We start from the raw sequence: 14,760 nt of genomic DNA on the forward strand, positions 1-14,760 counted from the left end.
ACAAGATGTCCTTCAGTGGTGGAGCGTGAGGCACAGGGTGAGACAGGCCTTTCACTCCAAACTGGTGCAGGCTCACTGTGAAGGGAACAAACTTGTTCAAGTCCAAGCCGTCATGTTTTGGAACCACCACAATTTCCCATTCTTGTTGTCTTTTTTATTGCCGTGCTTGATGACCACTCGTGACTTTTGACCCCTGCATGGTTCTAGAGAACAGGCACACAAATGGCCTTATGGTGGCCGTGCACTTCTGATTGTTGTGTTACTAATTGATTGGCTCTACGTTATACCTGAGGATGTGGGCATTACTGTTTAGACGAAAGTACAAGTCTTTGTATACACACAATTCTCCACCTCTCAAATGCCCAGTGATAAGACGTATAGTTCCAGCCAGTCTGCCATAGAGATTACAGCCTGTTTATGCCTGCCCAGCATTGGTCCACTGAGTCTCTAGGATTGGTGTCAACAGGCTGCCATAAAGCCCAATAACATGTGGCAGGGAAAGGCTGCAGGGGATTATTATGCTGGTGCTCACCTCGTCTCTTCCTATTATTACCACAATTACTGTCAGCAGCTATAACAGGGGTTCTTGAGATGCTCTAAATTGTGGACGATCGTGTGTCATAGTGATTTCGTTTCACTACTACAATGCATTTTTGATGCAGAATGGCAAACCCACTACAGGAATGAGTATTCTGCATGCTGTAACAGGCTGACAGTTTCCTGTGGGATGAAATCAGGCCTTTAAATAAAGGGTGGTTTAAGGGGTGGGAGTGACAATCAAGTGAAAAAGAAAGTTTTTACCCTACTCTGTGTCGTCATGTGAAAAATATAGTATATCCCATTATTCTGTATCATTTTCTCTACCTCACTATGGAGCAATCTTGTTTTTGCCAAGTTGCTTCAGTTCATTGACATTTGCAGGGATTTGTACATGCACAGCTCTCTTATGGTCCTGATACAGCATTTCAGTCATGTTGAGAAATGAAAGCAGTAACAGAATGCTTAGGTTTCTGCGGACCATGCAGACTTCTGTGTAAACTTTCTTCTTCATGTGACTGTGTTTTTCTTGTTGGGTGTGTAACCTTGCAAAGGAGATTCCTCCATTTGATCTGTTTTTGATGTGCTCGTGGTCTAAGTCCCCCTTAATCCCTAACCCTAGTTCTAATCCTAACCCTACATGAAAGTGTAAATTGTCTTAGGAAAACTGTTCATCAAAGTCCAGAAAAGCAAAACAGCAAATATTAAAAATAAAACTTGGGTGTTTGTTTACCCAAACCTAAATGAACCTAAACTCATAGAACTCAAAAAAAACAAAAAAACAAAAGACATTCATAAACTTCTTCTGTTCGTGGCTTTCAAAATGTGCAAACACACTGTAAAGACATACAAATGAAGCTTGTTTTTGTGACTCTAATGGTTCAAATAAATCCACACTGTACCTCTGTGTTGTTACAAACATGAAGTGAATGGAGCTTTCATAGCGGCCATACTTTTCCTGTACTCTCGCCAAGGAAAATGGGAATACGATTGTGTGCTTTGCATTTAGGATCAGTGGAAAATCTCCTCACACGCTTTGTGTGCTGCTTAAGATTATCTATCCCTGTGTCAGTGTGAACCATGTGGTTCTATCCCGGCTCATTTGTCCACATAAACAAAAACCAAACATTCAATAAACAGATGCTTAAGCTGAAGTAACTTACTGGCCCTCTGGGAATTAATGCACTGATTATGAATTGTAATATCTCATGTTCTCTGTCCCCTTGCACCCTGTCATTTCTCTGAGTTAGTTGAAATGTTATTGTTGAGTTATAAAGTACAGTGTATCCTGAGTCTACAGCATGTGGTGTGAAAAGTTGGAACAGTTTTTTTCCATTTGTACTCTAGGTCTGCACCAGATTGGCCATGGTGACTGTGGCTTGGCAGCTGGGTTTTCCACATTTCTACTCAAGGAAAACATTTCCAGAGGTGCAGCTAGTCAGCTTCCAATTGCTGGAATGTGAAGAGAGAGGATGTACCGCTGGATGTAATGCTTAAAAGAAAGACTTATTAGAGCTGTTGGAATTTCATGATAAGCAAATAGCAGCTCATTTGCAGACTAATTTTTGTTATTTCTCAAATGAGACTTGATGTGATTCTTAAGGCAGACTGAGGTCAGATAGGCAAATAATTTCGGCCATGTGCTTTGTGCTCTACATCAAGTAGGTGACCTTCATTGAATATGGATTTTCAAATAGATTCCTAACTGGAATTAAAACTGCTAAATGAGCTTAAAGTGAAGAATGTAATGCTGTTAAATGCTTAATTGATGCACCCAACTGGACGTTCAGCAGCTGAAACAATTGTGTGAGACATTTACAATCTCTATTTAGTCTAAGAAATGTTAGCCATTTTCTCAGACCCAAAAAAACATGTTTGTTGGAATGAATTAATGACAAAATATAGATTTCTTTTTGAGCGTGATGAGTTTTGGCACCCAGCTGCTGGAGTTGGCATCAAATTCCCGCTTGTTGGTAAAGATGTAGTCCACATTCATCTCTTATTTCCAGCTTAGTACAATTTAGGATGAGCTGAGGGTTGTACTGAGCCTGAAACATTGTTTTAGCATTATTTCCCCTGTTTTAAAGCAAGCTTCCATCCCACTGGCTGTCCTTTACACACAAAAGTTTAAAACAAAGGTAGGCGGGGCTTTAGTGCAATCAGCCAAGCTGTGTGAAAATGTGCATATGAGACACTCCCAGTTTGTATGAAATAGAGAACCGAGTTGAGAAAAAACTGAACTAAAAGATAAACATGAATTAATTTGGTTTAAATGGAAAATGCATAAAAAATAAACTTTGCTGAGAATCATCACCGTTTTTAAGTTTTAAAGAAGTGCAATGACAGTCTCACAGCACCATAGCAAACATGAACTGTTGCTAATTTGGTGTCAAAATGTCACAGTTCTGTGGGGGAGTGGGGGGGCTCATTAGGGGATGAAACAATTTTGAGTTTGTACTCAAGAAATTATTTCTTGAATATATTAGCTGTGTATATGGGAAATTTCAGAATCAGTTCAGTAGATCGTGGTGATAATCTCGCTTCTTGGAAAGAAAATGTCATGTCGTTAAGCGTACACGTAACCTTGTGAAGGGGAGGGAGTGGATGGATGTGCCTGGCAATCGTGTTCAAACCTACAGGTCTTATCAGGCCATTCAGCTGCCTGCTTGGAAAGATATTCAAATGGTGTATTCATAGTCTCAGGAGACAGAAAAAGATGATTGTCTTCTGGGAAATCTTGCTGCTGGGAATCCACCTCAGTAGGATTTTTTTTAGAAAACAGCCACTAGTCATCGGTACCTCACAGTCTGCTTTTTCCACCAAACACTTCAGAACACTAGTTGACAAATAGTTTCTAGGGACACGTGATGCTCACTTCACTAAAAAGCTTTTGCTAGTTCTTGAGATTGAGGCCCACAACAGTGTAGGAAATGATGAGTGGAAATGTTCCTTCCTCTTCTTTTTGATATATCGTGCTGTTCACCTTCTCATTCTTAAAAACAATTCCATCTCCTTCCTTTTCATGACATCCATATTTTGTTTAGCTTAGGGAAATAACTTCTAACTGTCCAAATCATATTTCCCTGAAATTTACGGTTATTCTACAGTGATTTTTTTGCACTTGTACGTCAGCAGTAGTACTTGCATGTTTTAACACCACCCAGTCTGCCTGCTCAGATTTGTCATGTTTTGAAGTGTTTCAGGTTTCCTTTACATGCTAGAGTAAGAGCGAACTGTGGAAAAGGGGCCCCTTCGCGTGTAGATTTGTAGAGGAAGTGCTGGTTCAAAAGGTTAGCAGCATTCCCATTTGAAGAGGAAGCGTTCAAGGTGAGGAGAATGGATCTCTCGGGGAGAAGGAGTGAACCAAAAATCCTTTCATCAGTCTAAGGATCTATTTGGGAAAGAGTAAGCATTTTCAGTGGCCCCTGGTTGACCTCTGCTTGGCTGAGTCTTTTCAGCATGTGCTGTCTTGAATGGCATTAAAATAAATTTGCGCTTGCCTCTGTTACCTAACTGGCAGTGTATATGTTGGTATGCATGTTGGACCTCTTTGTCCTGCTCATTAAAACTAATATCGACAGCTCGGCCAGCTGGCCAATTACTTATGCTACACAAATGTACAGGATAAAATGCGCCTGGCAACATACATCATGAATGCAAATGAAATGTTTAAAGCCTTAACAACAAGTACATGCCGCAGAGCATGATTGAAAGTGGCCATTTCAAAGCCTGTATCAGCAAATTAATGGGAAATAAATTATACTGATTGACTTTAACATATGGTAGATTGCTTTTTGAAGTATTAAGGATTAGGCTATAGCTGATTGAACTGCAGCAAAAGTTTTAAATTAGTGTAGAGTGGGTGATGGTGTATAAGCTCAGTTTCTGTCTGGAGAACAGAAAAAAGAATGAGGGTCTTTAACTGCACTGTATATTTCTTGTAGCTGTTTTGTCTGAGGATTTATTACACTTGTTTTGACTGAACATGGCTGCTGACTGTTGGTGGAACTGATCTTTATGCTTTTAGCTGGCTAGCTAACATTTTAACAGGTCTGAGTACCTTGAGAATTCACCTAGCTTTATTTGAAGGTCTTTGTGTAAAGACCACGCACATGTCTTCAATGCAAATCAGAAAATTTAAAAAATACACATATATTTGGGACAGTACAATAAGAAAGTGCTATTTCTCCCACTTAGATGCTTCAGATCATCAAACAGATTTTAATATTAGACATACAGACGATTGATGCTATTTTCAGTGAACGTAGCTGTTGATGCTAGTTGGAATTGCTGCTGATGTTGTAGCTGCATCTTTAAATCTGGAGTTGTCTTATGTAAACATTGTTATGTTCTTCGCTGGCTTGCTAACCAAAGCTCTGAGAACATTCAGAAGTCACTTAGCTCTATTTGAACTTGGTGGTCACTCATCCAAACTGGATAGCTGCCTGTCTGTTAATCTAGAATCTTGTTTTCTGTTTCTACACATGTTAAATGCAAGATACAAGGTGTGTGTGGAGGATTTAGAGTTGGTTAGTCTACCTGACAGAGGTGGGGTCAGTTGTAAAAGTAAAGCACATTACTTTTATTGGTAGGCAGTAATAAAGCTCATTCTGCATTCTTTGGACCTCATTTAATCTAACAGCTAACTAAATCACATGCTAGCTCACCAGCATTCAGCAAAAAAACAACAACAAGATATCGTGAAACATTTTCTAAAGGGGTCACAGTTGGATATAGACAATGGTTGCAAAACAAAACATTGTATCTTAAAGTCACTGCGTATATCTGTGTCATAAACTGTATATAAAAGATGAAAATAGCATTTAGTTTCTGGACTCAATGCTAGCAAGCTTAGTTAGTTAGCTACATCACATAGAAGTAGATAGTACTAAGTAACAGACCAATAATATACTAGCATTTCACCAAAACTGAAAGAACAGACTTCTTGAATGGCCTGCACCACACAGGAAATTCTCAAGTTTATCCCATTAAAAGAACAACTAAAGGTACCAACATGACAAATGCAGTCGAGAGGTCCCAGTGAGAAAGAGACCTAGTAATCAACTTATCTGTCTGATTAATCTTTAACAAAATCAAACAGGTAAGAAATCCCTTAACATTGCATTTTTATGAATTTGTAAAGTTGGGCATTTGGGTACTCGAATCGGGTTGGCTTTTTTTAGCGCCAGCCTCCAGTGGCCAAAAGAGTAACTGCAGTTTAAGGAACTTTTATGAACGTGTGCATTGGTTTTCTTTGTTTTCTTCAGGTTGCACTTGATCTGTGTTTGATGGATTTTGCCACTTCCCTGCCCCTTCAGTAGACTAGTGGCAGATTATTCTGTCTATTCAATTCAAACTGGACATGAACGCACATACAGTGGGGCAAAAAAGTATTTAGTCAGCCACCGATTGTGCAAGTTCCCCCACCTAAAATGATGACAGAGGTCAGTAATTTGCACCAGAGGTACACTTCAACTGTGAGAGACAGAATGTGAAAGAAAAATCCATGAATCCACATGGTAGGATTTGTAAAGAATTTATTGGTAAATCAGGGTGGAAAATAAGTATTTGGTCAATAACAAAAATACAACTCAATACTTTGTAACATAACCTTTGTTGGCAATAACAGAGGTCAAACGTTTACTATAGGTCTTTACCAGGTTTGCACACACAGTAGCTGGTATTTTGGCCCATTCCTCCATGCAGATCTTCTCGAGAGCAGTGATGTTTTGGGGCTGTCGCCGAGCAACACGGACTTTCAACTCCCGCCACAGATTTTCTATGGGGTTGAGGTCTGGAGACTGGCTAGGCCACTCCAGGACTTTCAAATGCTTCTTACGGAGCCACTCCTTTGTTGCCCGGGCGGTGTGTTTTGGATCATTGTCATGTTGGAAGACCCAGCCTCGTTTCATCTTCAAAGTTCTCACTGATGGAAGGAGGTTTTGGCTCAAAATCTCACGATACATGGCCCCATTCATTCTGTCCTTAACACGGATCAGTCGTCCTGTCCCCTTGGCAGAAAAACAGCCCCATAGCATGATGTTTCCACCCCCATGCTTCACAGTAGGTATGGTGTTCTTGGGATGCAACTCAGTATTCTTCTTCCTCCAAACACGACGAGTTGAGTTTATACCAAAAAGTTCTACTTTGGTTTCATCTGACCACATGACATTCTCCCAATCCTCTGCTGTATCATCCATGTGCTCTCTGGCAAACTTCAGACGGGCCTGGACATGCACTGGCTTCAGCAGCGGAACACGTCTGGCACTGCGGGATTTGATTCCCTGCCGTTGTAGTGTGTTACTGATGGTGACCTTTGTTACTGTGGTCCCAGCTCTCTGCAGGTCATTCACCAGGTCCCCCCGTGTGGTTCTGGGATCTTTGCTCACCGTTCTCATGATCATTTTGACCCCACGGGATGAGATCTTGCGTGGAGCTCCAGATCGAGGGAGATTATCAGTGGTCTTGTATGTCTTCCATTTTCTGATGATTGCTCCCACAGTTGATTTTTTCACACCAAGCTGCTTGCCTATTGTAGATTCACTCTTCCCAGTCTGGTGCAGGTCTACAATACTTTTCCTGGTGTCCTTCGAAAGCTCTTTGGTCTTGGCCATGGCGGAGTTTGGAGTCTGACTGTTTGAGGCTGTGGACAGGTGTCTTTTATACAGATGATGAGTTCAAACAGGTGCCATTCATACAGGTAACGAGTGGGGGACAGAAAAGCTTCTTACAGAAGACGTTACAGGTCTGTGAGAGCCAGAGATTTTCCTTGTTTGAGGTGACCAAATACTTATTTTCCACCCTGATTTACGAATAAATTCTTTACAAATCCTACCATGTGAATTCATGGATTTTTTTTTCACATTCTGTCTCTCACAGTTGAAGTGTACCTCTGGTGCAAATTACTGACCTCTGTCATCATTTTAAGTGGGGGAACTTGCACAATCGGTGGCTGACTAAATACTTTTTTGCCCCACTATATCGCTTCCAAAAATCAAAAATACAGTATAGTACAAGGACGCCTATAAAACTCATTTACCTCTACTGATAACAGCATACAGTACACAACTCAATTTTATTTTATTCTATCCATGTAATGTTTACAAGACTTCCAGCTGTGCCTACTGAAGATACAGGAACTATGTACAATTTCATCCCATTGCAGTGCAGCTTGTAATGTCTTGATCTTTGTGTTAAACCATCTTTACATGGGACTTTCTTCATTCTAAAAGAAAAGGCCATCCCAGCTTTTTCAAGCCTGATGTTAAAAAAAATGAAAAGTCTACTCAGGTCAGTAAAATGCTAGAAGGAACTTTTCGGTAGTTAGTGTGGATTTAGGATTTTGTTGTCTTCTGGCAAAATATGGTAGTAATCAGCCGTGTTTTTTTTCTGTCCAAGTACTTTTAGGGCATTCCAGATGGCTAAGCCGTGAAGCTATTTTGTGGCTCGCCCCACTGATTATCAATAGTTAATTATCTGCAATTAGATTAAGAATGGAAACTCCATTATTACTCGCAAACCACGCAAGTTACCATGTGCTGTTCCAGAAATGCTGATAACTCTAACTTACTGCCACTCCTACTGAACTCACTGTTTCTTGAAGTTCGCACAGGGTGTCAGTTGACAGGGTGTCATATGTTGCACTTTAAAAAGATTGGTTATGTGATAGCGTGTTTTCCTCTAAATAAAACAGGGTAATTTGATGTCAGATGAACGATGGTCAACTAATGCAACGAGTGGAAGAGGTAATTATAGGAGAAAACGCAGTATAGTGTTTCGCTTTTATTAGGGTGCCAGTAGAAGCCAAAAATAATCCCCAATCAGCCAGTGTAATTGAGTGTGTCACACCAGGCTGCCACTCCCTTCCCCTGACAGGCAGGCACACACAGGCGGCACAATGCCGTCATACAACCTTTCTTCCATTTCAGCCTTGCAGCTCTCCTTGGCAGAGGTGAAAACTCCAGCGGGAAGGCAGGAGTGCACAGCAAAGAGAAAGGCAGTCTTTATTACAGATGCCAACATCAGCAGCGCCCAAAGCCAGCGTGTATAGACAGAGGTGCTGCCTGTCCTTCACAGCCTCAGTGTGTATATGTGTGTGTATGTTCTACATCACAGAAAAAGGGGCGGGAAAGGAGCCGTCTACTACTCACACTAACCAGAACTAGAGCCGTGCTTCTCTGGAAGTCTGTCGGTGTAGAGTGGTAGTAGCGTCAGCCGGTGCCCTGCTGCCACAGGCTGTCTGGACTTGTCAATGAACAGTCTAGCTGGGTCTCCCTAGGTCGAGACAGGCCTCTGTCCTTACTTGAGCTTCTCTACAATGAAGGTAGGTTCATGTTCTTAGCGTAATCTTGCCGTGGCTTTAGTTTGTCTTTAAACCTCTGGTGTCTTTGGTTTTCTTCGTGTCAACAGTCGTACAGCATGCGTGCTTCACAGAGAACGAATTTTCTCTTCTGTTTTCATTTTCTGTCTTTAACACAGAATGACATTTCATTTCTTTGTTAGTTTAAGGTCCTGATTATTTCCATTTCTTGTCCTGTATCATCTGTGACATTTTGGGAACTATCCTGTTAGGCCTGAACCAGATGGGTTTCGTCTCTTCTCCTGGTTGATAATAGAGCACCCACACGCCCCCACTCCACCACCACCACCTCCATCATTTGTGTCTTGCAGCAGATGATGTACAGGTGCTTCTCCTGAGCCTCTGAATTGTTTCCCTTGTCTGGATAAAATGCCCTTGAAACCAGCAGGGGCAGCAGGCAAATCCATAACCTGTCATGATCGCTCAGCCAGGATCTCAGACTGCATAATTTTGGCCTGATGGTCTTGCTCAGAGCGGACAGCGGAGGGTGCTGCCCATCAGTCACTTTGGCAGCAGTGCTGCCCACTCGGTGCCAGCGATGAGCAATGGATAGTAGAGAAGGGACATAAAGAGAAAGGGGAGGTGATCCGAGGGACCCGTGAAGGGTATTCAGCCGTCATCAGTTTCTCTCATTTCCTGTGGCCTGGCAGAAAGCAAAGAAGTTTGTCTTCAGTTTGTAAAATCTAAACCATAACCTTTTACTAAACTTGACTTTGTAGTTCTCTTGCCTAAAACTAACCAAAGAACAACTGAAAATGGGAAAAGACTTGAAAGTCAGTCTTGTATGCGACGTCCTGTGTTTTAGCCATCCATCCATGTCTGTTTCCCTTTATGCCCTTTATCCCAACAGCATTCACACCAACCAGTCAAATTCTGCAGACACTACAATGCAGTTTTTCAGAATTTCACTTATCAGTGTTTATTACCCTTATGCAAACTGATATTTAATTTGCCTGTAAAGGGTGTAAATATGCAGTCTATAAAAGCTAAGTTAAAAGTTGCAACAGAAGGACACAGCTTCTTCATAAGCGTGTGGAAGCTTCAGGGAAAAGGAAACTTGGCAGCGCGTCTCTGCTCCACCTAGAATTAAATCCCATTTCACTAGTTTGACGCACCTGGTACCAGGAAGCAACTTTCACATTCAGAGGTTACTGAATACCAAAGCTCAGTCTACTGATTCACTTCTAGGGAGTTTGCTTAGCCGTTGTTGCTTTCGATTTTATACAGTCTCAAGCCATTTGATAGTTAGTGTGGGTGGGTAATACCAAACCACAGTGGGTTGAAACTTTGACTTTCCCTCTTCTCTCTTCTTCCAAGACTTGTTCATTTTAAAACAACATTGTCATAACATGCAAAAAATGCAAGGCTTTAGTGGAACAAGGTAGCAGACGTTAGTTTCATATGCAGCAACTTCTTATAGGTTGAAACTTGTGTGAGTATGCCACCTGACATCAGAACTTTAGATAAGAATTTCAAAAACAAGCACAGTTAATAATGATGATCGGCACACCACTGGTTGTTAGTAGTTACACTTTGATATGCTGTGAACTGACCAGTGGACAATAACTGGATTGGGTAAAAATTTTGGAAGAAATAAAAATTGCTTTTATGCACAAGGCAAATGAGGAAAGATTTGGAAAGTCAAAATTGTCCCAGTAAAGTGCGGACTGAGTGTTTCAGCATCCTTGTTGTGAACCGTGTTCCTATCCTGTTTCAGTTTATCTGAAGTCAGCGCGCCTTGTTTTTTTTATTCCCCTTGGTACTTTTGCATTTTCCCATCACGCATAGCCAGTGTCCAGCCATTCTCAGACTCAAACTGAGCACACTCAGCCAGCCGCTCTGCCTGGAATAGAAAAATGTTTATGAATACTAATGAAGCAGCAGCAGCTTTACAGAGAGCGCCTCAGGTTTACGCCACTGCAAGATGCTCATCTGTTTTTACTGCAAACTAAACGTGTCGGGATCTGCCATGTGTTCTGTCTGAGACACCGACACGATGAGCTTCAGTAAATGTTATCTACTGTCATTTGGTTGGATGAAATCTGATTGTTTTTTCTTTTGTTTTTCTTAATGGAAAAAAATCTGTAAAAAAGAATGACGAGACAGCATCACCATCTGTGGGGGACATCTGAAAAATACTTCCTGTCTTGAATCACCTGATAGCATCATGGTTTGGGTGGATTGAATGCACAGACATTACAACAACAAATACTGAAGATAGGATGCGGTTCTAAAAGCTCAGCCCTGTTTTGGAACACATACATAAAGTAGAACTTAACACCATGCACGGACTTATACCCGAGAGTGACACTGGTTGATTTTAGAATCCGAGGCAGCGATAAATCTTGTTTACTAGAGCTGGGAATAAACCTGTCTGGCTTGATTAACAGATATGTGTGGTTTATTAAAACTTTGGTTTTATTTTAAGTAATACTGGAAACCTTTAGCAGATTTGAAAAGATTTTAAAATATAGTTGGATTGGTTTAGTCAAACTTCTACTGATGAGGAAAATAAAAATAAATCAACCAGGGTCAAATAATCTTGACATTTACTATAAACACTTTATCTGAACAGATTAAACCTTTACAGTGCCCTTAAATGTCATATTATATTAAAAAGTATTATTTGTATTTGTTAATGTAGAAAGTAACATCAGCAAGTTGTTGCAAGTGCAAGCATATCACTGTGAATTTATGTGATCGGCTATCTGCCACGACTGGGCAGCCTCCCTGAGCCTGGTTCTGCCGAAGGTTTCTTCCTGTTAAAAGGGAGTTTTTCCTTCCCACTGTCACCAAAGTGCTTGCTCATAAGGGGTCATATGATTGTTGGGTTTCTCTATGTATGTGTTATTGTGAGGTCTACCTTACAATATAAAGCACCTTGAGGTGACTGTTGTTGTGATTTGGCGCTGTATAAATAAAATTGAATTGAATTGAATTATGTGACCTCTGCAAGGAAGATCCCAAACTGAGTAAAACTGACGTCAACTGTTTTTGAGAAATATATTAATTTGTTTTCTACATAAGAGCAAAGTAGGAGAATATTTCTTTTATTCTCTAAGAGAGGCCTACATTGTATCCTGGTGAGTGCTGCAGAACCACTGATCCAGCATCCATCACTGTGTTCATAGCTCTTAAAAGTGAAACGATACATGATAAGACTCGGGTTGTAATAACGTCCTGTGATGCTGCTCAATATTTACTTCTCCCTGTGCTGCTGTGAGTTAACGGTTTGGTATTAGAGCTCATGGGCAGCTCAGATACAGGATGGAGGAAGAGTTATGGCTTGAGGATTAGAGGAGATAAGCTAAATAACTGCGTGGTGGTCGGAGGAGCTACAACAGCAGAGCATAAACGTGAACAGATATTATTCCATAAGGACACCAACAAACCATCAAGTATGTTTTCATCTGCCAGCTCTTGTATCTGCAGTATGTGTGTGTTTGTTTCATAGCTTTTAATGGGTGATGCTTGCATGTGAATGTTATTTGTTTTTAAGTAATGTGAGCTGTGCGCTGCATGTGCTCTGTTGCTGGCTAGGAGCAACATGACCAGCACAGAGCATGAGAACCAGCGGTTAGTTAAGTTAATCCTCCCTCTCTCGCTCTCTGTCTCTCTCTCTCATGAAGAGGGTTGAGGCTGAGAGGGCAGGGCCACCGCCTCCCCGTGAAGGCCACACGTGGGTGGGTTCTGTGCTCAGGGATTACAGGGCTGAAGTGGAGCCAAACAGCTTTAGAACGGGCAGCCAGACGCCCTGTCTGCTTTCTGGGTTGGGCCTGAGGAGCGCTCAGTTTGGGTTGTGGGTGGTGTGACCAGCTCCAACAGAGCACAAGGGCCTGGATCTTTGTTTTCACTTCTACATGAACGTATTCCCTAGCGTCTGTAAACAGGAGATAATTAGGAATGAGCTGGTACTTGTGAAAATATGCTACAGCTTCTGCTCCAAGTCGGTGTAGGTTAATGGAAAAACGGCTTTTATGGCTCCACTGAATTTTTGAAATGGTGCCTGTTTGTGTACGTTTAGTTCTGACTCATAATTAAAGTGAAGTGGCTTGTAAAAAGAATCAGTTCAAATATAATCTCATATTTCTAACTATAACAAAGACATTCTCAACTCTGAAAATATTTTTACTTCCTGAGTCACATCAGTGTTTCCCATAGAATTAGACTTTGTTGTGGTGGTAACGGGGGGGAGGGAGTGCACCGCAGACCATGCTTATTGTATAGCAACTGCAAACAAGGTTGTGTTTTACTCTTTGTGAAATCTTCCAAGCACCTTGAAAAGTGAGTTTTCCTTCTCACTTTTTTACATTTTTACATGTATGAAAACAGCTTGGTAGAAAAAAATGGGGGAAAAGGTGATTCGTTGCTGTAACTGAATGAGGTCAGCTGCTGATAAAATGAAAAGAAAATATTTTTAGAAGATCTCTTATTCAGTATGATCTTATTCAAGATCATATTCTCATGAATCACATTCAATGGAAGAGCTGTCATTTCTACCATACCTCTATGGTTCCTGCTGAATCACCTCGAGTGTGTCAAAACAATGCCTCAACTTTCAGGCACTCAAGTGTGGCAAGTGATCTGGTGATTAGCCGGGATTGTGTTGGTTTGGCTAAAAATCTCCTGAAAAGCTCTAAGCCAGCACACAAGTGCACTGTGGCACTGCTCTGGGTTCTCAGAAATTACAGTAGAGCTCAACATTGACAGTCTCACCCTAGAAGATGAATTCTTGGTGAATGTCAGACAAAAAGAAGATGCACTCTCTGAACATTCAGCCACTATCCGGCCTGGAAACCTCGGGTCCTTCAACCCAATCGTAGCTGGAGGAACAGCTCTCGTAACCAGTGATGCAACATTTGAGTCTGTTTGAAACAGAAGCTGATATTTGTTCTCTGTGCGAGAGTGCAACTCATCAGAATAGAACTTACAGGAAGTAAACAGAAACTAAAAATAGCAGCTCCATGGCTGTGACCAAGCTTCCTTAAGTTTTTCAGATGTGTCTGTAAAAATGTTTCCCTGCTATGCGGGTTATCTAACTGTCAGGCTATTTAACTAGCAATGATCTAACACAGGGAAAAGCATCAGGCCCCCAGATCTTTAAAGCTGATGATCTCATTATTTGATGAGACTTATTCATCACCTCTCCCTGTGAAAAATGTCTCTCCTCTGAGACTCTGCCTAGTGAATCCGGGTAAGCTCCCTGAGCTTCTAATCAGTGCTGCTGTTGTTTTAAACCACAGATCAGAGCATCTGGGGAAGGTGGACATGCAGACACATTTGTCTCCAGGTACCCGACTCACACAGACTGCTCAATTTACTTACCAAGTGAAGCAGAAAATGTAGTGTCTGTCAATGACTCTATTTTTGCCCCCGCTGGTGTCTCGTGCAGTATGTGAAATGTGCCACACCCACACAGCTGTGGGTGTGGCATGTTGTCATCCTGGCTGTATAAGGAGGTGTTGGTAGTGAGAAGAGCTAAGGTTTGCCTGCCGTAGACGGAGACTGAAGTGTGTGTAAGACGAGAGTAAGATCTGGTCGTTATAGTTGGACCGGAGCTGTCACACCCTCCGTCCTCAGCGCTGAGGAACTGGAAGTGATATAGGGATTAATACAAGGACAAGGAGCACTGCTGTTCCCACTTTGGAGTCTAGACAGAGTGTGACAGGTGTGTCTGTAACTCAAGCCCTTAAAAGAGCCATCCTGTGATGAGTTGTCACTCTTTAAACTCGCTTTGAATGCACTCAATTGAAACTGTTTGGCTGTTTGAAAAAGACCAGCTGCTTTATGAATTCCTCCGTGTGCTTTTGTGTCGGATCAATAAAGGGTAAACACACGAGGACGCACATACCAGTGCAGTGAAA

At 41.5% G+C, this 14,760-nt stretch overlaps 1 protein-coding gene across 6 annotated transcripts in view; it reads left to right on the forward strand.

Moving 5' to 3' along the window:
- The window catches only part of iqsec1b (IQ motif and Sec7 domain ArfGEF 1b), a 238,243-nt gene that overhangs the window by 192,757 nt on the left and 30,726 nt on the right, over positions 1-14,760 (forward strand). The window lies entirely within an intron of this gene.

Source organism: Rhamphochromis longiceps, linkage group LG5 (genome assembly GCF_057381845.1).
Source record: "Rhamphochromis longiceps isolate RC_006_pf linkage group LG5, R_longiceps_female_GT1.1, whole genome shotgun sequence".
NCBI lineage: Eukaryota > Metazoa > Chordata > Actinopteri > Cichliformes > Cichlidae > Rhamphochromis > Rhamphochromis longiceps.